Source organism: Mobula hypostoma, chromosome 9, assembly GCF_963921235.1.
Source record: "Mobula hypostoma chromosome 9, sMobHyp1.1, whole genome shotgun sequence".
Classification (NCBI taxonomy): domain Eukaryota; kingdom Metazoa; phylum Chordata; class Chondrichthyes; order Myliobatiformes; family Myliobatidae; genus Mobula; species Mobula hypostoma.
The window spans coordinates 90,027,557-90,041,546 of record NC_086105.1 but is presented as its reverse complement, the minus strand read 5'-3'; the positions used below and the strand labels follow the sequence as shown (position 1 = coordinate 90,041,546).

Here is a 13,990-nt window from a genome sequence, read left to right as displayed (position 1 = left end):
AGGCGGGTTCTGATGAATTACCAAATATTTCAGCCTTCCAAACAATATGCACGAATTCGCGCGTGTGGCGTGAATCAGCACAGGATCAATTAGATAAACACCTACGTTTATTCTGGTAAATAGAGATGGTAATGTCGTGGAATTTTGCGCTACTCTGTCCCCGAGATACCTTGGTGAGATGTTCCGAGGTAGGTCTCGATAATATATTTAAAATGTATTACTTTACATCAAAGGTACTTGAGAAAGGCGAAACACGACTTTGGAATGGCAGAGAGAGGACAGTATGGGAATGCATCTCCGTATGAAGAAGGCGCGTGCTAAACCATGTCCAAATTATTGATAGAATAATTCCAGCCGAGTAACTCTTTCCGATGTAGTTGGTTCGTCTAATCTTCTCCTGGCTAAATACGTGTTCTGTGTCTCACTAAACCCAGCTTTGACAATTGTGGGGTCGGTGCGAAGGCGAGGTGGTGTCGCCTCGCCTCGCTCCCTGTGTGAAATTGGCTGAAGGAATGACCAAGACACAGATAAAGATGGGGTTAGCTCTCTGTGGCCGATAGAGATAATATCATGTGCAAGTGTAAGGCGCGGCTTCACCTGAGCGTGCAGATTCTCTCAGCGTTTCTGGCAGAATCCTCTCCCCTTCAACAGGTTAAGGTGCTCTGAAGATGCCTGACAAACATGGAATGAAGTAACTGAGCTTCTCTATTTTGCATTTATCGAGACGACGCTAATTCTACCGAAATTAAGTACACCGTCTCGGGGCAAATAGTAGGCACTGCCAACGCACAATAGCTGCACGATTGGGACCAACACCACTCAGGCGAAACCTTTGCTGTACACAATGATGATGTTGATCGGTATCTTCTCTCCCAATGTTTCATTAGCCGCTCATTTCACCTGGTAAATGATAACTTAACTTGTGAAGCCCAACAATTGTCAGTTCAAATACTCAAGAAGTTTGAGCTTGGTATAAACGTTTAAGGTGCGCTCCAGTCCATTTTCTGGGTCGTCGACCCTCAGTTCAGTTCGATAGTGGTTATTTCAAGGGAGAACGGTGACCGCTGAGGATGCGAGCAGGTCGAGGGTCGAGCTACCTACTTCAGAGAACATTTCAGCCCAGTACCACCGACGCAGAACTATCGACCCAACGCAAGTAATCGGAAATTTCCAAAATGGAAAAATCTAGGATGTGGGATAGATATATAAAACTCACCTCGCTCAATTAAAGTTTAAATTATTTAATTTCCGTAAAGCCGAGGCAACTTTCATGTGTTGCGAGCTACCAGGTCTCCATTCTGGTGGGACCATAATCTCGCACAACACTCCATTCTCACTTTTTCATACTCTCTTTCTTCCCCCCCCCTCTCTCTCTCTCTCTCTCTCTCTCTATATATATATATATATATATATCCTATATGTCCTATATATATATACCCTATGTAGGACATGGATTCACCAGTAAACGCACCAATGAGTTTCCAGCACTCTCTTCCAAAATAAATGTTAGATTCATTGAAGAATGAGTTAATTCACTGCGTAGGGACGAGGTTGCAAAACCTGGGCTGTAGTCTTTAGATCTGGGAAAATGCAAGGCAGAATTTATATTAATATCATGAAAGGTTTTGTTGAAGTTGAGAAAGGATATTTGTTCGCTGCCAGGAGAGTTGTTTCTCAGGTTTCTTAAACATAGTATTTCTCCCAGGGAAAACCATGTAATGTAATATATCTGCAGAAACTTGTCATCACTAGTGCGTGCTGGGTGCTGCCAACATACTCTCTCCTAAACTCCAACATCCAGTGGATTCCATTCAGTGAATTTCTATTGGTTACAATTTCCTTGTGAAAGGGCGGAAAATGCAGCAGATTCGCCTTTGGCATTCTGCTGTCCCACTGAGTAACGAGATATAATGCAATCCTTTCTCTACTGAGTTTTACTCTGCGGGGTCTGTCTGCCAGTGGACTAACTTGTTCATTTGATTCAACTTCGTCGGATACCAAGTGTCAGCGAGAAGCAAAATTAGCCAACTCGCATTTCATGCACTGTTGGGCTGGCCATAGATACCATAAGTTAAAAAAAACTCATCTCCGCACCAAGATATGTCGGTGTTCTAGGCTAAACACGGAGCATTGTGGGATAGGACGATCATAGCGGTGACCTCGGTTCAAGGTGATTTGAACAAGGCCAGTCTATATATATTCTGGCTCTCCAACGTGGGTAAGTGGACCCTTTGATCTACCTAAATTCAAGCTCCTTTAAAGAGGCTAATTATATAGCATGTTTATGATCTGCAAAGTTGAGTTTCCCTGACAGTGTCAGAGTGACCCCCACTTGCTAATAGCATTGATTCGCTTTAGAACCCAAATAAATAGAAAATTGACACTTTAATTTTCTCACGCTTGAAATAGTGCTGCTTCTACCCTGTAAGTTCGTTCCAGTTTATTGCCATTGGCAGATATACAGAGGGCACGAATTCCATGAAATGCCACGCCTGTTTGTAGCAACAGCACAGCGTTTTACAAGCACGATAAGCATAAGAAAACATAAAATCACAAATTATACATACTTTATAGGACAAAGTAGTGCAAATTTGAAATAGATTTGATATATTCCGAGTCAATCAGAGGGCCTTTCATCTCAGTTCAAGAACGCGATGAAGTTTGGAAGAAGCTGTTTTTTGAACCGTGGGGTGTAGATCTTTGGGCTCGGGTACAGTACCTCCTTCTTGATGGCAGCAACGAAAAGATGGCCTGGGTTCAATAAAAATGAGGTTGTAAGCGCGTGATGAGGACAACGCTCAGATGAATTACAGATTGTCTGAAATTCTTCATTGTGCGTTGACACAGGGTCATGTAATGCGCAGTCTGAGTGGTAGCACTTTCAAGTCTGAACCAGATCAATTTTCTCCCCAAGTTCCTAGACGGGTATCCAAAAATTGCTTGCGCCGTCCTTCCAACGCGAAACAGCCCTCTGGTGTCGCATCTAATATTTTCTCCAGCCCAGCCAAGCCATTGTCAGGCCCAGGGGTTTCCAACTTTTTTAATTCAATGGACCAATGCCATTAAGCCAGGGATCCGTGGACTCCAGTCATTTGCCTGTCTGCTGTTTGTGGGATCAGACTGAGGAAATGTTCTGCTATATTTCCCAGCTCTCTGCACTTCTAAAGAACACATCACAGTATAAATGCTACAGAAACGTACACAATCCTTGTAAATGGTGATGGGTCACCATCAAAATTTCAGATTCCTTACTACAGCTCCCATGGTCCAAAGCTCCGTCGATGGTGTTGGTAAAAAAGGTAAAAAATTGTGGTCCCAATCTTTTGACCTCAATGGCATCTCTGTTGAAGGATTCCTCTTTTTACCCTGCCCCTGTCATACAGGAGCTGTTCCTCATCTATTGACACTACTCTTTGGAACGACAGCATTCCTTCAGATTCTCTGTTGCTGAGCCAGTACATCTGGGCTTTCTAGTGTTTCAGATATCTCTCCAGCGGCGCTGCTGTGGGGTGAAGAAAACTACTAGTGTTATCAGAGCACACGGCTTGTTGTTGTTTTTTTGTTTGATATTAATATTTAGGCTTTGATCTAGACATCTGTTTTGTGTTGTATAGCCATCAATCGCAGTCACGGAGAATTAACAAACTACTAGCGCAAGTATCAGCTTTATTCATTCTATTATCTTTGAGCTGCACAATGCAGTTTTTTAATGCACTTCCAGTGTAAGTGTACTCTGAATTGCTTTAAAACAACACCCCATCGGCCTTCCCCGCTCCCCTCCCAAGAGAACTCCGCCGAGTTTTGGGGAAGGGGTTGAGATACCTTACGTCACCGAGACGTGTTCAGCAGCAGCTGCTTGGAGATTTACTTTCTCATTCGCGTGGAAATTAGTCCCGGACTAGATTTTGCCGTCTCTTCTCGGAAAGGCAACTTGCCAAAACTCCATTCACTCTACCTTAAAACAGCCGTATATGGTTGTTCCAGTAATTTTACAGTGAAATCGAACAAGTAGCTCAGAAATCAAACACCTCGGTGTATCGTGATAGTCACCATCTCACCAGGTAATTCGGGATGTGAAAGAAATAATTTATTCTCATCAGATAAATCAGGTAGAAATGACGTACTTTCAGAAACTGTACTGTAATGTAGAATCCGCAACTGCCAATCTGTCATTGGCTGCCTCCCGTTGACAGTAATGATAAAGAACAATGTATTTTAATGTGTGTTTGAGAGGCCAGGGCACATCTACTTTTCTCAATGTAGCTTTCCTGTCGAACTGAGAACTGAGAAACCCCACAGGGCACCCACATGACAAAGCAACGCCCTCTGAGAACTACAGTACTCCGGAAAGGTGAGAGGCATTGATTGCGTGGATAGTCAGAAGTTTTTTCCCAGGGCTGAAATGGCTAGCACGAGAGGGCATAGTTTTAAGGTGCTTGGAATGAGTTTCAGAGGAGATGTCAGGGGTAAGTTTTTTACGCAGAGAGTGGTGAGTGCGAGGAATGGGCTGCCGGTGACGGTGGTGGAGGCAGAAACGGTAGGGTCTTTAAGAGACTCCTGGACAGGTACATGGAGCTTAGAAAAATAGAGGGCGATAGGTAACCCAAGGTAATTTCTAAAATAAGCACAGCATTGTGGGCCGAAGGGCCTGTGCTGTGCTGTAGTATTTTCTATGTTTCTATTTATATATTCATTCATTTATCTGAAAATGGTTGTTGCCGGGTTGCCCAGCATTCATTGTCACTTCTAAATACCCTTGAACGAATTGGCTTTCTAAAAGATTTCAGTGGCCAGTTAATTAAAAAAAAAACACTGCATTGGTGGGTCTGGAGACAGGTGTAACCCAGTCTGCATAAGGAGAGAAGAATGCTCCCGTGAAGGAAAATTGTCTTCATGTTTACCAATAAGGTTTAAAACATTTTAATGATTAAATGAATTCAAATTCCGCAGCCGCTGGGCGGGTCCAGGCCTTCGGTTTACTAGGCTGATGATCCAAACCCTTGCCATAATTCTACCCGCCAGGGACATGGTGGGACTTAATCTCGTATCTCTCAGCCTTAGAGGTGAGTTACACCACCCTGGTTACCAAACTGTGCCCCTGACTGATGTATTAAGTCATGTAATGCTGTTAAGCGGAGTGATAGTCTTGGAGAGATAGGCTGAAACTTAGAGAGGCCCGGACGTGTTAAGTACGTGCGCCAAACTGCGGGTGGCGGAGCACATCGTGTGCAAGTCTCTAAGTCGTCTGCTTTGGATCAGCTTCATGTAGTTTGGAGCTGCTTCTCCACACAGGAAGAGACAGAAAAGTCTTCTGGGTGTCGGAATGAGATAAAAACTAGAGCTGGGTTGCAAAAGACATGAAAGGAGTAATCATCCTTTCACACAATGGGGCACTCACAATCTCAAAATTAAGCTCCGTGAATTGTTAGCAGCGTAGAGCACTAAGTGAGACGAATCAGATTCCTTATCACAGGCATATTTCGTGAAATGTGTTGTTTGGTAGCAGTACAGTGGAATACATAATAAAACATATACATTGCAGTAAGTATTTATACATCTATAACAATCTATATATATATAATTTAATAAGTAGTGCTAAAAGAGAGGGGGAATAGTGAAGTAGTGTACACAGATTCATTGTCCATTCAGAAATCTGATGGTGAAGGAGAAGAAGCTGTTCCTACATCGCTGAGTGTGAGTATTGCTGCTCCAGTACCTCCTCCTTGGTGATAGTATGAGGAAACAGCATGTCCTGAGTAATGCCAGTCTCTAGTGATGGAAGGTGTACTCCATGCTGGGGAGGCTAGTGCCCCAGATGGAGCTGACGGAGTTTTCAGCTCATCCTGATCCTGTGCAGAGGCCCCTCCATGTGCCAATAGATTACAGCTCAGGGCATTCTGCAACTCAGAGTTCGATTCTGGCACTGTCTTTAAGGAGTTTGTTCATTCTTCCCATGACCAAGTGGGTTTCCTCCATTTACTCCCACAGCCAAAGACGTACCAGTTATTAGGTTAATTAGTGATTATAAATTGCTCTGTGTGTTAAATAGGTGGGTTGCTGGGCAGTGTGGCTCATTGAACCAGAAGGGTCTGTCCTGTGCTGTATCTCTGAAAACAGAATACCAGACGGTGATGCAGCCAATTAGAATGCTCCCCATGGTACACCTGTAGAAATCTGCAAGTGCTTTTGGTGATATACCAAATGTCTTCAAACTCCTAATGAAATATACCCAATGTTGTGCCTTCTTTGTAAATGCATCAATAGGATGAGCACAGGATAGATCTTCAGAGCTGCTGACACCCAGGAATTTGAAACTGCTCACCCTTTCTACTACACACCCCTTGTTGAGAACTATGTGTGCTTCCTCAACTTCCTCTCCTGAAGTTCACAGTCAACTCTTCGGTCTTACTGACATTGAGTGCAAGGTTTTTTGTTGCAGAACCACTCAACCAGCTGATCTATCTCACTTCTAAATGCCTCCTCATCATCATTTGACATTATGCCAACAACAGTTGCGTTATCAGCAAATTTATAGATGGGATGTGAGCTGTGCTGAGCCACACAGTTGTATGTGCAGTGAGAGTTAAGCAGTGGGCTAAGCACTCATCATTGCAGTGCTCCAATGTTGACTGTCAGCAAGGAAAAGATGTTATTTCTGATCCACACTGATTGTGGTCTCCCAATGATGACATCATGAATGTAGTTGGAGAGGAAGATACAGAGCCTAGGGTTTGCAGTTTGTAGTTGTAAGTAGCTGTAAGCGCAATTGGGTGGAAGTCATTGAGACAGTTCTCCTGCTCTTCTTGAGCACTGGTATGATTTTCACCCTTTTGAAGGAGGTGGGAACCTCTGACGTCAACAGCGAGACATTGATTATGTCCTTGAACACACCCACTAGTTGGCTGGCACAGGTTTGCAGTGACCAGTCAGGCACATCATCAGGATCTGACACCTTGCAAGGCTCATCCTGGCAACAAAGTAAGCCAATTAGAACACAAGTGATGGAACAGAGTTGTGGAAATAAATGAGACTCTCCAGAGGTGGAGCTATGTTCTGGTATCAGGTTTTGTAACCAGGAATGAGACAGGTGTGCTATTCTGTTACCAAGACGTTGCATGTGATGCCTGTTTGATTGGGGCCTCAGTAGAATGGAGAAATTGATGGAATGTTTCTCGGGTTAAGATTGGGAGCAAGGGTGTCACATAAATGTCCAATTAAAAATCTTATCATTGAAAATTAATGTTTAGTGTGCTCGTAGCTTATAGAAGTATTCATGCTGGGAACAAAATGTTCATACTGGGAGATGAAGAGGGCCACAGTATGAGAACTGTTTACACAGCACCAGACAATCTGCCACAGGAGCTCAGCGGGCCAGGCATCTGTGAAGGGATACGGACTGTCATCAATGGGCCAGGCAGCGCCTGTGGAGGGATACGGACTGTCATCGATACCCTTCATCAGAATTAGAACTGGTTCTTATGTTCTGAGCAGGGTGTTTCCTGCCACCTCTGTGGCTTGGCATCAATTGTAAACAAGATTTACTTCAGAACATTACTCCTCTATATTTCACGTTTCCTCAAGTGAGTGGTAGTCTTGAGACGATGTTGTCATTGAAGGGAATTTGGAAGAAAGGTCTGCAGTTCTCCCTGTTGGTATCAGGAGGGTTGGAGGGAGCTGGGATGCAAGGCTCCACGGATCAATATAGAAACATAGAAACATAGAAAATAGGTGCAGGAGTAGGCCATTCGGCCCTTTGAGCCTGCACCACCATTCAGTACGATCATGGCTAATCATCCAACTCAGAACCTTGTACCTGCCTTCTCTCCATACCCCCGATCCCTTTAGCCACAAGGGCCATATCTAACTCCCTCTTAAATATAGCCGATGAACTGGCCTGAACTGTTTCCTGTGGCAGATAATTCCACAGATTCACCACTCTCTGTGTGAAGAAGTTTTTCCTCATCTCGGTCCTAAAAGGCTTGCCCTTTATCCTCAAACTGTGATCCCTCGTTCTGGACCTCCCCAACATTGGGAACAATCTTCCTGCATCGAGCCTGTCCAATCCCTTTGGAATTTTATACGTTTCAATAAGATCCCCCCTCAATCTTCTAAATTCCAACGAGTATAAGCCTAGCCGATCCAGTCTTTCATCATATGAAAGTCCTGCCATCCCAGGAATCAATCTGGTGAACCTTCTTTGGACTCCCTCTATGGCAAGAATGTCTTTCCTCATATTAGGGGACCAAAACTGCACACAATACTCTAGGTGTGGTCTCACCAAGGCCTTGTACAACTGCAGTAGTACCTCCCTGCTCCTGTACTCGAATCCTCTTGCTATGAATGCCAGCATACCATTCGCCTTTTTCACCGCCTGCTGTACCTGCATGCCCACTTTCAATGACTGGTGTATAATGACACCCAGGTCTCATTGCACCTCCCCCTTTCCTAATCGGCCACCATTCAGATAATAATCTGTTTTCCTGTTCTTGCCACCAAAGTGGATAACCTCACATTTATCCACATTAAATTGCATCTGCCATGAATCTGCCCACTCACCTAACCTATCTAAGTCACCCTGCATCCTCTTAGCATCCTCCTCACAGTTAACACTGCCGCCCAGCTTCGCGTCATCTGCAAACTTGGAGATGCTGCATTTAATTCCCTCGTCTAAGTTATTAATATATATTGTAAACAACTGGGGTCCCAGCACTGAGCCTTGCAGTATCCCACTAGTCACTGCCTGCCATTCTGAAAAGGTCCCGTTTATTCCCACTCTTTGCTTCCTGTCTGCCAGCCAATTCTCTATCCACATCAATACCATACCCCCAATACCGTGTGCTTTAAGTTTGCACACTAATCTCCTGTGTGGGACCTTGTCAAAAGCCTTTTGAAAATCCAAATATACCACATCCACTGGTTCTCCCCTATCCACTCTACTAGTTACATCCTCAAAAAATTCTATGAGATTCGTCAGACATGATTTTCCTTTCACAAATCCATGCTGACTTCGTCTGATGATTTCACTGCTTTCTGTATGTGCTGTTATCACATCTTTGATAACTGACTCCAGCAGTTTCCCCACCACCGATGTCAGCCTTACCAGTCTATAATTCCCCGGTTTCTCTCTCCCTCCTTTTTTAAAAAGTGGTGTTACATTAGCCACCCTCCAATCCTCAGGAACTAATCCAGAATCTAAAGAGTTTTGAAAAATTATCACTAATGCATCCACTATTTCTTGTGCTACTTCCTTAAGCACTCTGGGATGCAGACCATCTGGCCCTGGGGATTTATCTGCCTTCAATCCCTTCAGTTTACCTAACACCACTTCCCTACTAACATGTATTTCCCTCAGTTCCTCCATCTGGCTAGACCTTCGGTCCCCTACTATTTCCAGATTATTTATGTCCTCCTTAGTGAAGACAGAACCAAAGTAGTTATTCAATTGGTCTGCCATGTCCTTGTTCCCCATGATCAATTCACCTGTTTTTGACTGTAAGGGACCTACATTTGTCTTAACCAATCTTTTTCTTTTCACATATCTATAAAAGCTTTTACAGTCAGTTTTCATGTTCCCTGCCAGCTTTCTCTCATAATCTTTTTTCCCCTTCCTAATTAAGCCCTTTGTCCTCCTCTGCTGGACTCTGAATTTCTCCCAGTCCTCAGGTGTGCCGCTTTTTCTGGCTAATTTGTATGTTTCTTCTTTGGAACTGATACTATCCCTAATTTCCCTTGTCAGCCACGGGTGCACTACCTTCCCTGGTTTATTCTGGGCAGTGAGGTCATGGCAGTGGCCCCCAGGACCATGTGCTGATTGACAACTTCATTTGCCCAGTTCTCGCACAATTTTACTTTCTTTTTTTCTTAAGTATCTCTCACTTGCGAGCTTTCTCTTCGCTTTCATGTTATCTTCTTCTTTTCCCACCCCTCCTCTACTTGTTCCCGGATATAATTTATGTCTACATTCCAACTGCCCACACTTCCTTGCGTCACCTAATCTCTTCAAGCCAGTCTCCCTAGTTGATTTTGTTTCAGCCCCAGACTGAGTTGAAGACCTGGAAGACTAATTTATGCTCGGGATCCATCACCCCACCCCACTCTGCTCTCCAGCACCAATTTTAATCATTCCACCTTCCCTTGACTTTCTTACTCATTAACCAGGTGCCATTGACCAGATCTCCCGAAACCAATATTTGGGAAAATGGCAGCAGAGTGATTTGCCACATGGCAAAGACGTCTTCACAAAAAAAAAGGTTTATTTACAAGATGCGAAAAGGACAATATAAGAAATTAAAGTTCACCCATCTCCTCTCATCTGGTGTCTGTTCCACCATTCAATAAGGCCCCGATTTCTGTTACCTCGGCACCACCTTCCCTCTTCCAGTTCTACATTCCTTCGCTTTACATCCAAACATCTTGTCCCGATGAAGGGTCTTGGCGTGAAACGTCCTCTGTTTACTCATTTCCATAGATACTACCTGGCCTGCTGAGTTCCCGCCAGCATTTTGTGTGTGTTGTTTTGGATTTCCAGCATCTGAAGATTTTCTCGAGTTTGTGGACCTATTTATCATTCCTTGCATGGAATATATCCGGCGACTGACCCACCACGGGTAGAGAGCTATGAAGATTCTCCGAGTGAGGATTTTCTCGTTTCTGTCCTGAATGGCTGGCTTATTTTCTCTGGTCTCACTCTATCTGAATGTGATTCCACACACTGCAGCCAGGGAGAAACATTTTCCCCGCATCTAACCTGCCAAATCCCGGTAACCAACGCCTTGTAACTACTTCAGCTGTTTCCGTGGCTTCTGTATTTGTAATTCTTTTCAGAACTGTCTTTCACACATAATTCTGCACCAGACGGGCGTTGACTTTTATAGAAGGAGTTAGAGAGTGTAGGTTGCTAGGTAACCGTTGTAAAGGTTGCAAAGCCGGTGCTATTACACGGCTGAACCCTAGCTCCGTAGCAGGGAGAGCCATTCGTGTCCAACAGTATTTTTTCAATGTCTTTAACGATTCAGTCCCTCTCCATTTCGCTGCAAAATGTGCAGTCTCTTATGTAACTATTAACTCAACGTAGGAAGCTGAACTCTCCGTGGTTGTGGGAAAGGAGCAAACAACCTGCACGATTCAGGAGACAGGGGTGACACCGCCTTCTCACTCGATTAACCTAAACTATGATGGGGGAGAGTGCTACGCTCACCCTTCCCAGAGAAGGCTGGTGTTGATGTAACCACTCTCTGTCTCCCTTACTAAAGCAAGTACATGCCATCTAACATCCCTGCAGCAGGTACAGCCGAACACATGCCTGCAGAAGAGTTTCCTCCAAAGCTGCCTCTTTAATTGTTGATTGACTCGAACTTTGCGCCCTCCTCTCCCCACCGTCTTTATCATCACTATTACACGGGCTTCCAATGGGCCCTTTTACACTCATCTTGAAGTTCCTGACCACCTACCCTCTCCCACCTGCTTCTCAATCTTTTATTTCATTCTAAATCTTGTTCCTTTTCATTACTTTATTGTAAGAATTAAAACTTTAAGAAAAAGTCGATTCTTTTTATAACCCACTTCAATAACATTCTGTAATAATATCTTTTACTGTCCTGACAGTAAATTGCACATAAAACTTATATTCCCAGGAGCCATCCTATGCTATTAAGTGTGAGGTAATGGCACAAAATTCTTCCTGCCTCACATCCTCCAGTTTGAATATAAAACAGATTCTTGATCTCACCTAACTTCCATAAGGCCGAGACATTTTCAGAAAGACAGTAATTATTTTCACTGTCATAACACATGCTTGCAAACAGCTTGCCAGAAACAGGTATCTCCCGGTGTAGTAAACTGGACAACTATTGCATCCTCACTTGGTGTTAGCTGTGACTCAATGGGTAATGTGCTTGTCTTTGAGTGAAGAGTTGTATTCCCCGTCAGGGGTTATCTGTCTATAATTAGTACTGATATTTGAGTGCAGTAAAGAGTGGGTAATGCAATATTATCATAAAGCCATAATCCCATAAGATATAGGAGCAGAACTAGTCCACTCGGCCTGTCGAGTAAGCTCTACCATTTCAGCATGGCTGATCCATTTTCCCTGTCAGCCCCAGTCTTCTGCCGTTATGTCCTGAATATCAAAAATCTATCTACCCCTGCCTTAAATATACCCAATGACTTGGCCTATGAGAATGAATTCCACAGATTCACCACTCTCTGGCCAAATAAGTTTTGCCTCAGCTCTGTTCTAAGAGGATGACCCTCTGTTCTGAGGCTGTACCGTCTGGTCTTAGACTCCCCCACCATAGGAAACATCCTCTCCACATCCACTCTATCGAGGCCTTTCAAAATTCGATAGGTTTCAATGAGGTCATCCCTCATTCTTCTGAATTCCAGTGAGTGCAGGCCCAGAGCCATCAAACACTCTTCATATGACAAGCTTTTCAATCCTGGAATCATTTTTGTGAACCTCTTTTGAACCTTGTCCAATATCAGCACATTCTTTCTTAGATATGGGACCCAAAACTGCTCACAATACTCGAAGTGAGGTTTTACCAGTGCTTTACAAGGCCTCAACATTACATCTTTACTTTTACATTTTCATCCTCTCAAAATGAATGCTAACATTGCAATTGCCTTCCTCACAAATGACTCAACCTGCTAATTAACCTTCAGGGAATCCTGCACGAGGACTCTGAAGTCCCTTTGCACCTCAGATCAATGACGTTTTCCAGTTGAGGACTAGTCCTTCCTCTTGTTTGAAACTAAAGCATTTCCTAGCACAATTTTGACCAGTTTTTGCCAATGTCCTGCAATCAACAGCACTAAAACATCATCAGGTTGCTATTTGTGGGATACCCTGTGTGCAAATTGTTTACCTCACTTCCTAAGTTCCATTTTTTATTTGTGCAAAGTTCATTGCGGCATTACAAAGGCCTTGTATACCTGCGCATAATGGGAACGTGTTGTTTTTTTCTTTCTTTGTGTTTTTAAGAAATTTAATTCTTGTTGCAGGATCAGTGAGAATGAGACTATCCCAACACTGAGAAACAAATGAGAAGGGAAGAAGATTTAACATTTTCAAGTGTTCATTTCATGACCCTTAAACATCCCAAAATGCTTTACAATTAATTAAGTGCTTCTGAAATGCTGTCAGTTGCATCCGAGCATCTAAGTCATGATAGGCACAGATTATATCTGTATTTAATTTGCTCTGAGTTTGGAGAAGCGTTGCTTATTGCAAAGTTATAATAATTTTCTAGCAGCCACATTAACCAAATTAAAACCTCCCTTGAGTACAGTTGTCAGTTAGTTGCAGTTTTGGTGCTACTGACTCAGGACAGCCTCTGCTATCTTAATGCAGGACGACTTCATTCTGGAGCGATACCCAAAATAAAAGCTTGCAGATGCTGAAAATCTGAAATAGAAACCAAAAATGCTTGAAATGCTCAGCAGGTCAGGAAACATCGATGGAGAAAGCGCAGAGTTAACGTCTTAAAGTTGTTGTCACCAATTTTCACTTCATGCTTCATTCAGAAAGTTGGCAATAATTACCAATCCCTAAAACTGAGTAGCTTGCAGCTCACTCCAAGGGGGCAATTTATGAATCAATTATATGGGCATCGAACTAATATCACATGGAGATTCATGCTAAATAAGGATATCAAATTTCCATCTCTAAAGGGCTGTGCAAAGGGGTTATGACAATCTGGAGCTTCACAGTCATTTTTACTGATTGATATTGAATTTTCCTATCCCATTAGTCTCAGTTCGATTTGAACTCAGGTTGAAATCATTTGAATGTTTGTTCCATGTGTTTTCATAGTTTGAAATTGTATATTTCTACCAGTTGTGGTTTTGGCTGCAGCTTCTCCATTTATCGTTACTGGAAAGAAAGCATTGAATTGATGCAGAAATTACAGTGCAGTCCATTACATTGATGTGTATAGCCAACCCATTACAGCTGGCAGTTGAGTTCAGGTGGAGCTATTATTGCAATGTT

General features: G+C 43.3%; 1 protein-coding gene across 1 annotated transcript in view; it reads left to right on the top strand.

Moving 5' to 3' along the window:
• The window catches only part of LOC134351847 (protein ELFN1-like), a 351,461-nt gene that overhangs the window by 1,163 nt on the left and 336,308 nt on the right, over positions 1-13,990 (top strand). The window lies entirely within an intron of this gene.